The following is a 12,715-nucleotide window of genomic DNA, read 5'->3' on the forward strand; positions in this document are numbered from 1 at the left end:
GCCTGTTTTACAAGCTTTTGGAAGGACCTGTAGGAAGTATGTGAACCGCCACCATTTTTATTCCCCCAAATTGAAAATATACACATATGCCGATTCCGACGTGAAAAGCCATGCAGTTTCCTCTCCTTCCTCTTCTTGTTTTCTTCTTCCTCTTCCCTCTCTTCTTCACTCACAACAACCTATCTGGTTTTGGGTAACAAGAGAAAAAAATTAGTACGATCGAGTTTAAAATTTAGTGTGATCGGCATAGCTGTTGTAGGTAACAGTGAAACACGCACGAAACTGCTCTAGTGTAGTGTAGTGGTAAAGCAGAGATGGGATTTGACTACTGGCTCTACTGCTTAGCCTTTTTGAACCTTTCTGTGCCTCATTTTTTTTTTATCTGTAGACATTGTGATTGTATTAAGTGAATTAACATTTATAAAGCTTTTAGAATAGTGTCTGGCACATAATAAAGGCTATACAATGTTTGTCAAATAACAATCTCTTGATGGGTGTGGGGAGTGACAACAGAATGACCCTCACCCCCCAGGAAAGGGGAAGTGTGAGTTTTCTTGGGCTCCTTGCATCTCCAGGGTCCTGCTGGTTCACATGGCTGATGTTTGGGGTTGCGATGCTTTGTGATCTGATCTTGTGCAACTTGAGAAGGACCTGGTAACCCCTTTTTCCTGGAGTATTCACCCTCATATTGGCCTTTCTGGCTCTGTAGGTCTCTGGCTTGTCCTTCTCCTGGCCTCTGGCCCACCTACAACCTGCTCCAGTAGGACCACGGCAAGCCTTCTGGTTTGTAACACAGCAGCTTTCTGATTCTCCCAGGAGGGCTCCCTAGGGCCAGTCCTGTGTCCCCCAGGTGTGGGTGTTGTCCTCCCTCTGAGTGCTCCATACCTCCCAGTGTACTTTAAAGTCTTTGCCAGGTAGCCCACCAGGCAGTCTCTTCAGAGATTCCTAAACAGAATTTGAGCCAGAAATCTCTCTTCTCTTTGGCTTTCCTATATCGATGCAAAGCTCAGAGAGGAGAAACTGGGAAACCTGGGGAATCATTACCTACCTTCCACCTCTCTTCTTCCCGCAGATCCCTGGAGCAGGGGTAGGTTTACTGCCTTTTCTCTTCCTAGCAGGACCTCAAGCCCTTCAGACAAGATTAGAGACTTCTGTTTCCCAAAAAGGCCGGTAACACCTGACACCCATGCCTTTGGAGGTGGAAGCCTGTAGGAAAACAGTGAATTAAGGGGCAAACAAATTAAATCAGTTAGGTATTTGTAAAATATTATCCCTGTCACATGTGCAATACAGAAACTTCTGAAGAATTTCTCAAACATCAAATGAACTGGGTGTAATAAGAATTCTTTTTTTTTTTTTTTTATGAGAATCTTTGGACTTCTAGGCAGATGGTACTATATAGAACAAAATGACTTAATTCTTTGTTTCATGCTTTCTAATTGGTTATTTCAAAGTTTTCTTACCTCCCTGAACCCCAGTTTTCTTATCTACATAAAATGGCAATAACAGCCTGGCTCATGATATTTGTTTTTTTTGTAAGGATTAAGTGATATAACGCATGTGAACAGCCAGCCAGAGAGCAGTCTCCAGTAAATATTAGTTCTTTTTTCCTCAGTTCTCTCTTGACACATGTATCATGATGAGAAATCTTCCTATATTTTATTCAGAAGTGGAGAGAAACCTAGTAGGCTGTAATCTCCACTGTAAGACTTAGTCATTTTTAATTTCCTTTTATGATAAGCTTCAAAGAGAGAAGCTCTAATAGAACATTAAAAGGTGATCTTGAAATGCTGTTAAATGTCAAATAGAAATCTTTAAAAAACATTTACTTTCTCTTCTTTTTGGTCTTCTTGGAAATGGCTCTCAAACTCATGTGATTCTATAGGTTAGGTTCTGTCAGATATGATATATCTGATACATTGCTTTGATTATTTTAATTTGCTTAAACTAGTGCTTCTCAAACTTGAGTATGTATCAGAATCACCCAGAATCCTTGTTCAAATGGGGTCCCACTCTGGGAGTTTCTGACTTAGTAGATCTGAGAGAGGGCCAGTGCCCGGGTGATGCTGATGTTGATGGTCCCTGGACCACACTTCGAGAACCACAGACTTAAAGTGTAAGCCTTAAAATATTGATGGTACACTTAGTTCTCCAATGGCTTGAGAATAAATTTCAATCTTGGTTTGACATCTTGGTTTAATATTCAAGAACTCAAACTATCTTTCTAACTTACTTCCAGGCCCCTTCTTCTAGAATTTTTGTCTGATAAGACCTTTTTCACTAAAATTACTTTTCTTTCTGTGTCTCATTTCATTTGTTAACACTCATAACAATGCTTGGTCTGTCTTTATTTTTTCCACCAAGTAAAATCCAATTACATTTCAAGAAATTGTACTAGACTACTCAGTCTCCATTTTCTCCTTTGCTATGACATCAGCCTAGGCTACCCAGTCCCTGTTTTCTTCCTTGCCAAGCTCGTGTGGTGTTTTTCTGTTTATCTGGTAATTAATCAAATGCTGCCTTCTCATGACTCTTAGGTTGTCTTGAGCCTTTTAAAATGAGTTCCTTAATTTCTTTTTCTCAAATTTGACTATGTGATAGCTAAGGGTACTTCGATACATATTTGTATTCCCTGGAACCCAGTATTTGCACATAGTAGGGTCTTAATAAATAATTGGCTACTTCTTGATTTGGAATGTAAAGAGACTTATTTTTGGCCTTTCAGTAACTTTAAGTAAGATAAAAATTAAATGGTGTAATATAAAGGCACCCTGATATTTTCTTTGAAAGATTGCAGCTAAGTTATGTTAGCTTAAGTCAGTGGAAATCAATTTGCGAAAGTACAGACCACCAGAGTTTATTGTGTGGAACATGCATTTTGTTGCTTTCATTTTATTTTAGTGTTTCTTCCAGTGAAGTAAGTACCTACTGCATAAAACTATACGTCTATCAAAATGTTTTTCAAAATGTGGCATATTTTAACTATCACTGACAGCAATTTTCAAATACTTGAAAAGATTAGAGAAGTTAAACGTAAAGAGTACTTTAAATTGCAGTGACATTTCCTTGGAGATAAAGACATTGATAGAGAGCAAAGTAAGTTTAAAAAGTCAGGCCTAGGGATAAAGCAATCAAATCGCACCACCTTTGGAATGATCTGTTTATGACAGAGGCTTTAAATAGTAAATTGTGCTGCTGGAGTGGTCATAGGAGCCATTTGTAATTTTGTGAATTCTGTTTTAAGCTGTTACCAACCTAGGTTCTCTTAACTTACATTGGTTCAGGTCAGTAAAATTTATTTTTCATTACTTCTTTAAAGAATAGCACCCAGTTTCCCTGCCCTTGAGGTACACACAGAGTAGTGAAGACAGACAGATAAGATGGTTAATTTCAATATAATGTGAGGAATGGGATTTTCCTCTGGGAGCCTGGAGGAAAGCAGGTAAAGGTAACGGATTAGAAGGGGAAGAGGAAGTGAAGGATCTGAATCAGGCTTATGAAGTGACTTTTTGTTCGCCACTAGTTAATTTATTTCTTATATAGTATTACTTTTTCTTTCATGTAAATGAATGCATCCTAATTCTATCGTAAATAGGGAAGTTAGACTCCTCTGCTAAATAGAAAGTCATGCTCCACGAACTTCTTAAAAAATGGGCAACTCTGGTTTTGAAAGTTGCATCATTTGATCTTTGTTCAAGCAGATGGAACATGCATCTTTCCTTAGGGAATTGTATATAACCACTCACGAATGATACTTAACCTTAAATTATTTTAGCTCCCATATTTTAATAAAATTTCTAGATACATATTTGGAAAAGAAGCACATTTATCACATGATAATCCCTGTTTAAAGATGTAGTTTTAAAAGGCCATAATTCTACCATTTTATATGCAAATATTACTTTAGGGACATTAGTATATGATTGTACTGTGTATTGAAACAATTCATAGACATCATAGCTATCCTGTTTAAGTGGTATATGTGTAAATAGACATATAAATATTTTGATAATCAAAGATGACACTAATGGTGTGGTGATTTATTTATTTATTTATTTTTGTCATCAGTGGCTAAAAGAACAATTTGTGCTGTGAATCCCTTTTACTTTCTTACATAGGTGCAATAAATGATTCCAGCTGGAGAAATGGTGAAACCAAGTTAGCGTTTTTGTGCCCTCTGTGATCTGACTTGGTGTATTTTTTAGTTACTTTCTCTGTTTTCTATCACGTTTGAAACTGTGAACATTTAAACTCTTGTGCTATTTGCACAGTTTGCATATGAAGATGTTTTAAGCAGGTTCTGAAATTATAAAAAATATAGAGGATGCCCAGATGACAACAAGCAGAAAAATTCCTTCTTTAAATAAAAGGCTCCATTCTCATTTGTAAAGCAAATGTTCTCTCTTAAAAGTAACAGCTGCAAAAAAAGTAGGAAGGCAGAACACACTAATTTAAGTTGTAAAATATGTTTTGGTAGCTCAACAGAGATTTAGCTGTTTCTGAGGAAAAAAAAAAATCAAAATCTAGTATTAAAATGAAGGTATTTAAAAGCAAGGCACAAGAGAGCCTTATTTAGGGAGCTGGTGAGCAGCCAGGATGTGGCTGCTTCGCTGCTCTTATAGGAGGCTCTGCCTGGCCTGCTCTGTGCTTGCAGTGGGCGGCGTTACACTGCAGCACAGGAGGCAGATACATTAACAAACACCTGTCTTTTCAGAATGCAATAGTTGATGAAATAAGAGAATTCCAGAAATAATTTTAACAAAAAAGCAATCATTATCCCAGATTTGATTTTTCTTAAAGCCAATCTTTACAAATTAATATTTCTTTCTAAAAACAGTGTTGAAAGTTTGTTTTTCTCCTCTCATGGAGTTGAAGCTCTGAATTCCTTTAGTTGTCATACACATCGATTCTTAGGATACACTGAACTTTTCCTAACAGAGTAGTTGTAGTACTGAACATACTGTTTTCTAAATTGTATTCCCGATCGCTGAGTAAAAGACATAATACTTCATCAGAAACATTGAAAAATGAGTCTTGGGACTCTCTATCCTGGACAGGTGGACCAAGTTCATAAGCTGAAAAATATGAGCCTCGATTCATAGCATATATTTTTTTGAAGTTGAGGAATATGGTGTGTGTGGATGTGTGTATGAACTCACTACTCAATGTAATAAACAATATCAGGGTTTTGCGTAGGACTAGTACTAATCCAGATTTGCTAAAGTACTCGTTTCGGCCATGATAGACATCCTAATTTAGTTTTCAAATCTCTAAAGGAAGTTCCTCTGTTTCATTTGGAAAAATGGGACAGACACTAATGATGCTGTGATTTGAAGGTGCTTTCTTATGGAAAAGAGGGAGATCAAATTTTTTTTTCTAAGAAGGAATACATTTAGAAGGAATACATTCTCCCGTCTCTTACTTCTTAGAATATTTTATTTAAACATTTTGGAGCCGTAGTCACTTTGTAACTTGTATTACAAATATAAAGTATAAATAGCTTAGATGTTTGATTAGTCTTCCATTAATCTATACACTCTGAGAAGGCAGAACCATATCCGATTTATCCTTGCATAGCCCTTACCACCTGGTGTACATAAAGCATTCAGTACATGTATATTGAATGTACCGAATGATGACAATGACCTGGGCTTTCATTTGATTCCTAGGAAATGACCTCTATGTAAACGTTTGATTCCTAGGAAATGACCTCTATGCAAATGTTAACAAACTCATGTATATTCTCTTTTATGAAAGGTGTTCATACTACTGTGCATATGCTGACTTCCAGATATTATACTGTCACTCTCATTTCTGCAAATTTTTATTGAGCACAAGTGAGGTCAGAGCATCTGGCCTGGAATGAGTTTATACTCTAGGAATCAAGATAAACCATGGAAATTGTAGTGGTAATGGTAAAAATGTGCTTCGTGTTACAGCACTATGTATGTATTACGTAATAACATGTAGCACTGATTGAGCTCTATGTCCCACATACTGTTCTAAACTCTTTTCCTGTAGGATCTTATGTAATCTTTACATCTTTTTATTGTGAGTTTTATCATTCACATTTTCCAGATGAGGAAACTGAGAAAGAGAGAGTGCACTTCACTTGTTTGAGGACACAGGCAGGTGAGCAGAAAAGCCAGGCAGATTCCGCAGCCCATGAACTTAACTACTACCTATGTGAATCATATGATTTACTTTCCAACATGAGCAAATCAGGTTTTTCTAGAATTAAAACAATTTTCTCAAATTAATGGGCTATGTAACTTTTTTATGCAATTCTTTCCAAATATTATGGCTCACTTAACTTGTTAGAAAAGGTAAGAAATAGCAAACATGATTCCAGCCCTGAGCCATCTCTAGAATCTTCTAGGAAGATCAAGCGATGACTTATTTCTGGTATAGACTTTTAAGTCATTATCATGTGTAAAACTGTATACTGCTACATTATCTTTATTTTAGCTATTTGACATCTGAACCCCCATCTAGAAATCCTCATTCTTTTTAGTCTAATGGGAAGCAAAGCTCATCCACTATTATAGGAACTGAAAATAACGGATGCTTGCTTTGCTGGACTCCTTTGCTTTTTAAAACATGATAAGATATAAAAAGAATCTAATATATGAAAGACATTTCTAGACAAATAAATTTTGTAATTTTTTTGGGGGGGAAAAAAAAAGCATCACTGTTCCTAGGGAAATTGAGTATAAATCTGCCACTCCAAAATCCTCCGAGAAACCTTGTTGCTGTTTGAAGATTTTAAACTCCACCAGGTCTACGTTTATGTGGTTTCATTTGTTTCCTATGTACTTTGCCCAGGATTGGACAAACAGATGATAAGCTTCTTAACTGGTAGATTTAACTGACTACCTGTTAATTTTTGAGGTATCAACCTGATGTTTAGTGAAAAATATTGGGGCTAGGCAAATAATGAAAGGAAAAAGAAGATTAATAAAGATGAAGTAACTGTTACTTTTGGTGTCACTCACATTTATCCTCTCTCTCTCTCCAAAAACACACACACTTATGTATACTGTATTTTTTTTAACGTAAAGTCTTTAATGAGAATAATGATATTGGAGTCAGACTATATAAATTTTGAGTATGATAGTAATGTACTGTATGTTACAATATATTATTACTCTTTGTAATTTTTCTTGATATCTAGAATTTTCTTCAAAGTAACCTTTATTTTTCTCAGGTTCAGACTACAGAGGGTTGTAGTGACAGTGACTTTGGGGATACCGGCTTCAAACATCTTCTTACCGGAGCAGAGGAGGAAGAGTTCCAGAAAAAGAATGAGTGGGAGAGAACAATTTAAAAAAAAAAATAGATGGCGATGTAGATGCTTTCATGCTGGGTTATATTTAAATCTTCTTGTGAAAAGAAATGTGATGAGGGCTCAAAGTCCTTTAGAACTTAATTGACATATCAAGACAGATTCTTACAGATGTTTTCAACTTTTAAAATTTATTTATGCATTGGTGCTACAAAATATTTAAATGATACAGAAAGATTGGCCTCTTCAGAGGCAACCATTCTTACAGGTATTTATGATCCTTCCACTGATGTTTTATGCAAATATTAAGTATACTCAAATGGTAACATATTGTATACTTTTTATGCAGATGTTTTTTTCACTTAACAACTTAGTTTGAAACCTGCTTCATTTCAGAGCATAAGGACCTGCCTCCTTTTTTTCTCTCCTCCAAAGGTTGCATTTTATTCTACTGTACAGATTTATTGCACCTCATTTAACTGGTGGTCTATTCATGGACAACTAGGTTGTTTGTTTTTGCTATTACAAACTACACTATTGTGAATGTCCATACAAGTACACCTTTTCACATAAGTAAGAATTTATCTCTAAAGGAAATTCCTGGCAGTAGAAATGCTGGGGAAAAAGTCACAGGCATTGAACATCTTTACTGACTGCCACGCTCTCTCTGTTAGTTGTGCCAGTTTACTCTCATAACAGCAGCACATGAGAACACGCGGAGTCACCATTTTGCACGATTCCAGAAGGTGCTTTTCACATGATAGTACATATGGATGGAGTTGTGCTTTGTCTGCAGATATTCCTGGCCCTGACTGATGCTAGCCCATTGCTCTTCTGTTACTGGGAGCCTTGGTCCAAGCGTACGGGCTATCCAACTTCAGTTGAAGTAGATGGATGGAATTTTGTCATTCCCTTCGGGCAACTTTTCTCTTTAGGACTATGCACCATTGCAGAAGAAAGTTGTGTAAATAAAAAATGCATATTAAACATATGTGGTTAACGATACCCTGAAAACAAAATGTTTTATATTTGTATTGGGAATAGAATACTGTATGTAAGTCTGTATCCAAGTGAGCCCAATATTCATTTACCAACACTCATTTATATAAGAACTTCATGAAAGATGATCAGATTATGAAATTTCTTAGAGGTCTGCTTTCTGAGTTTTTAAATCTGGCCTGCTTCATTTTAGGCACCAAACATATGGCCATAGCTAATTATATGCTTAAAGCTGATGCATTTCAAAACCGTTGATGTTACTCCACAAGGAACCTCAGAGGCAATGATAATAAGATACATGGTTAGAAAGATAGGAGATGTATGTAAAGTGAAATTCTGACTTTTAGAAAGAACTACCATAAACTTTGAAAAAATTGATTTAAGAACTATATTTAAGTTTCCTTTTTGTGTGTGTAATATATAGCAACATATTTGCATATATATGGGTGCGTGAATGTATATAGCTCTTTGAAATATACACACGGTGGTGTGCTGGAGCCAGCTTATTCTGGGCCATAGGACCAATTGTTAAATTTTCAGGCATTTTGTGAGGAGATCGACCTCACATTAGTAGTTTGAAGTCAGCTACGGTGGAAGTATTTATACCACAGAAATAGGCAAACACTAAAAATTATGGCCTCATTTCCTATAAACCTGGTTGTTAAACATTTACTAGTCCACCACTTTCCGTGTATATATATAATCAATACTCTGTCGAAAAGTGAGGAAACCCTCAAAACTATTCAAAAGCCATTTGTTTGCAGTGTCTGATTTTCAATAAGAAGGAAAAAAAATGGTACTTTTTTCATCAAAACTTTAGTAATGCTTTATAGATTAATTTCACTTTTTATAAGTTCAAATAATTTACATATATGCCATTATAGTTTCCTTTTAATTTGTATATAATTTCTGGTTTTCATAACAAAAGAATCTTTTGCAAATAATTCATTATGGAATACTAACAGCCTGATTTACCAAGATTTGCTGTGGTAACTCACAATTCTAACAAGCAAAAGGGTAACCTAATATTTGATTATAGGTTTCAGGAGAACTGACAAAAATACTGCTATGGAATTAAAGAAACATACACTTGAAGTTAGAAAGATGATGAGAGTTTCTATGATGCAATAATCGCATTTATAAGAAGGAAGAGTGGGAATGCTATTTGAATACATATGAGTCAGTATCTGAATTGCTCTGGTCCAGCATAACCTCGGTTTTAAGTGCTTTGAGTATGAATATAGAAACAGAGCTTTAGGGCATGAAAATGAGTAATATATAGAGGTTATATAGTTAATTTTTTCCCTCAATATTAAAATACAGATGAATGGCTGTTATCTAATCAAATACAGGGAATGTTTTAACTTGATCAGAATTTAAGGAGATTAAATATCAGGGCTCTACTGGTAAATACCATTAATGGAAGGCAGAAGTAATACACAGTTGTACATAGCCTTGTGGCTTTTGGCGTTCTATAAGTAGTAAAATATGATTTATTTATTCCATACTCTGCCATGTATTACTCAAGAGGCACAAAGAAATGATGACTTGGAAATCCTGCATGAAAATGAACTGAGACACTCATGTTTTCTAGATCTGAAAAAATTATAAACAGACTATGATACCTGTTTTAGTTTATGACTTACTGATCTATAAACAAAATGACTCGTGAAACCCATACTATGTGAGAGTAATGCTAGTTTACTATTAATGAAGGCCATCTGTACTTGTTTCTTTTAATAGTGATATTACAGTATTCAATATGTGGTGGTTTCTGTGTTAGATCTTTGGGAATGTGAAGAACAGTTATTTCTTAGGGTCCTGATGAATTCAAATTTATTACAACTTATTTCATTCCATTTTTAAGAATGGACAGTTTTAGGAATGTGATTTCTTCCTAACTGGAAATTTAGGTCTAGACTAATGTGAGTTTTTGCAAGAATATATGAGGTCAGATATTAAAGACATTGCAGCTTCCACCTCGATCTCCTAGATTACTCATTTATAGTTTTCAACAGATTTTTCCAACATAATTTTTTTGCCATAGACTTTAATTCTTTATAATGTAATTTGTGCCAGGTTTACTCTTCTATCATTTTATTCTAATGATTCATTTGAAGAATCTCTTTATATATGAGGTGATAGCCATTGTTTTCCAGGCTAAAAACTCCAATTCCTATACCGTTACCCTCTTATTTATAAATGATCTAATTGTAAAGAACTACACAAAAGTGCAATGTTATTTTCAATCACTGTACTTTTTTTCAATGCCCAGTTTCAGAATTTTAAGACCAAAACATCCTGTATCATCTTTGGAAATTGGAAAAAGCTACATATCATTAAAACATTATCCTATTTTCTTTTTAAAAGCAGACATGACCTGGCAAAATGAACAGTTTATCAGATTATACAACTAAATTTTCATCAGTTTGTAGGAAAAGGGTTTTTGTGTATATTTAGGGATAGGGCTTTTTTAAATATAATAAATGAAAAAGGAAAAAAGAATAAATGTACTTAGATTAGTAGACATGTAGCTCTTGGAGAAAAATGTGTTGTTACAGCTCTCTCTGTAGAGATATGTTGTTGATAAACATTTTTTTTTTTGTACTTGTCAATAAGACTGACTGAAATACTGTTTTACTTTATTCACTCATTCTTTGTAATCTTAGTAACTAGCCCCTTAATTTAGATTGTATCTATTTGGACTTAAAAATAAATGATCTATATTTGCATAGTTTATTCAGGGGTCATTTTTCACATTAAAAGGTGTTTTAAAGTGGGTTACGTGCATTCCTATTGGGAAAAGCATCATTAGAGGATTATTTGAACAATACATTTTATATGTTGTTGAACATACACTGAAAATCTCTTGGACAGTTGTTTTTTTTATTCATAGAAGTTAGACTAATGCCATTTGCTCACAACTGGTTCTGCCCATACATTTGCAGGTTGATCTGTATTAAAAACTGCCCAGTTCATTTGGACAATCGGCAGAGTAGAAGTGTAGAGATAAGTCTTGGATAATCTCCATTTAGAATATTAAAATCTGAATATTAGAGTCCTCAGGCAGTGAGGAAACCTACAATAAGTTTGCCAAACACTACTTTGGGTGCTTGGAGGTACCGCAGTGAACAGGCAAGTCGGGTTCCTGCCTACAAGGAGGTGTAGTGGGAACGAGATAGGTGGATAGAGTATTTCTGACTACATAAAGACCGATTCTGAACAAGTGAGAGCAGTGGCGTGCTCCATTGAAGCATTTTGTTTATCTTTGTGTCAGTGCCATTTTTTCAGCCAAGTCAGTCTTACTTGGAAGCACATGCATATGAAGTTGCTTGGTAAGATTGGCTAAGTGAAGCCAGAGAAGTCTTTTCAAAATGCTATTCCTCTGGTTCACGCATTGCAGTGTCTTCCACGCTTCTAGAAAGAAGACATAATTGCTTAACATGGATTGTAGTACCCTCATTGCATAGTACTCTCTATACCTACCACACTGACTAGAAGTCAGGCTCCCTCAAGGACCTACCTGCTCTCATCGCTGCATGCTTGCCATTCAACAAATGACCTCTGGTGCATCCTTTAGATATCAGCTCATGTCCTCAAGAAGCCTGCCTTGAGATCTTTGCCAAGGTCAGAGCCTCTGCTCCTTTTTAATGTCTTTTTGGGGAGCATGGTTGTCATAATCAAACTTAGTTGAAACAAATGATTATTAAATCTATAAAACTTATGGAATAAGTTCACTTTTTATCATTGAAAGAGAGAAGTAGATGCTTTTTGTTAGCAATATTATTTTCTGAGTGTATTCTTGATGAATAATTGGAGGCATGTCACAATTTTGAAAATAATCTAATATAGTATTGACAATCAGGGTTCCATCAGTGAAAAGACAATAAAATTAAATTTTGATTTATGAAGACAGACATATAAAGCCTATAATTTTAGAAACGATTATCCACATGACATTTATTTCTCATTCTATCAGTTGAAAATTTTAGTATCGATTTCTATTTTTGTATTTATCAATGTAATGAATATTGATTGTCATAAAAATGTCCCATTGATGTTTTACAGTCTTTGACTACCTTCTAAATAAAGGAGTAAATTAAGGTTTGTGTAATTTTATTGTCACGTGTTTCTCATTGTAATTCTCCCCCCTTCTGTTTCTTCCTTCTTCTTGATTTCCTTTTTTTTTTTTAAATTAAATAAATGGTACATGAACACATGCCCACTGTATAGAAGTATGTGTTGTATGTATTGTGACACCAGAGGAATGATTAAATGTTAAAAGTTCCCACAGCCACTTATAATCTTATGCCTCTTCTGCTCAATTAACGTTTCCCATCAGAGTGTTTTCTGCGGGTTTACACACACAATATTATATGTACCTTTATAGATATATAGATAACATTTATATCTTCAGATTAGATAGTATGC

At 35.1% G+C, this 12,715-nt stretch overlaps 1 protein-coding gene across 1 annotated transcript in view; it reads left to right on the forward strand.

Moving 5' to 3' along the window:
• The window catches only part of GPC6 (glypican 6), a 1,009,483-nt gene that overhangs the window by 15,172 nt on the left and 981,596 nt on the right, over window positions 1-12,715 (forward strand).

This window comes from Pteropus vampyrus, unplaced genomic scaffold (assembly GCF_000151845.1).
Source record: "Pteropus vampyrus isolate Shadow unplaced genomic scaffold, Pvam_2.0 Scaffold21, whole genome shotgun sequence".
In the NCBI taxonomy this organism is placed as follows: Eukaryota; Metazoa; Chordata; class Mammalia; order Chiroptera; family Pteropodidae; genus Pteropus; species Pteropus vampyrus.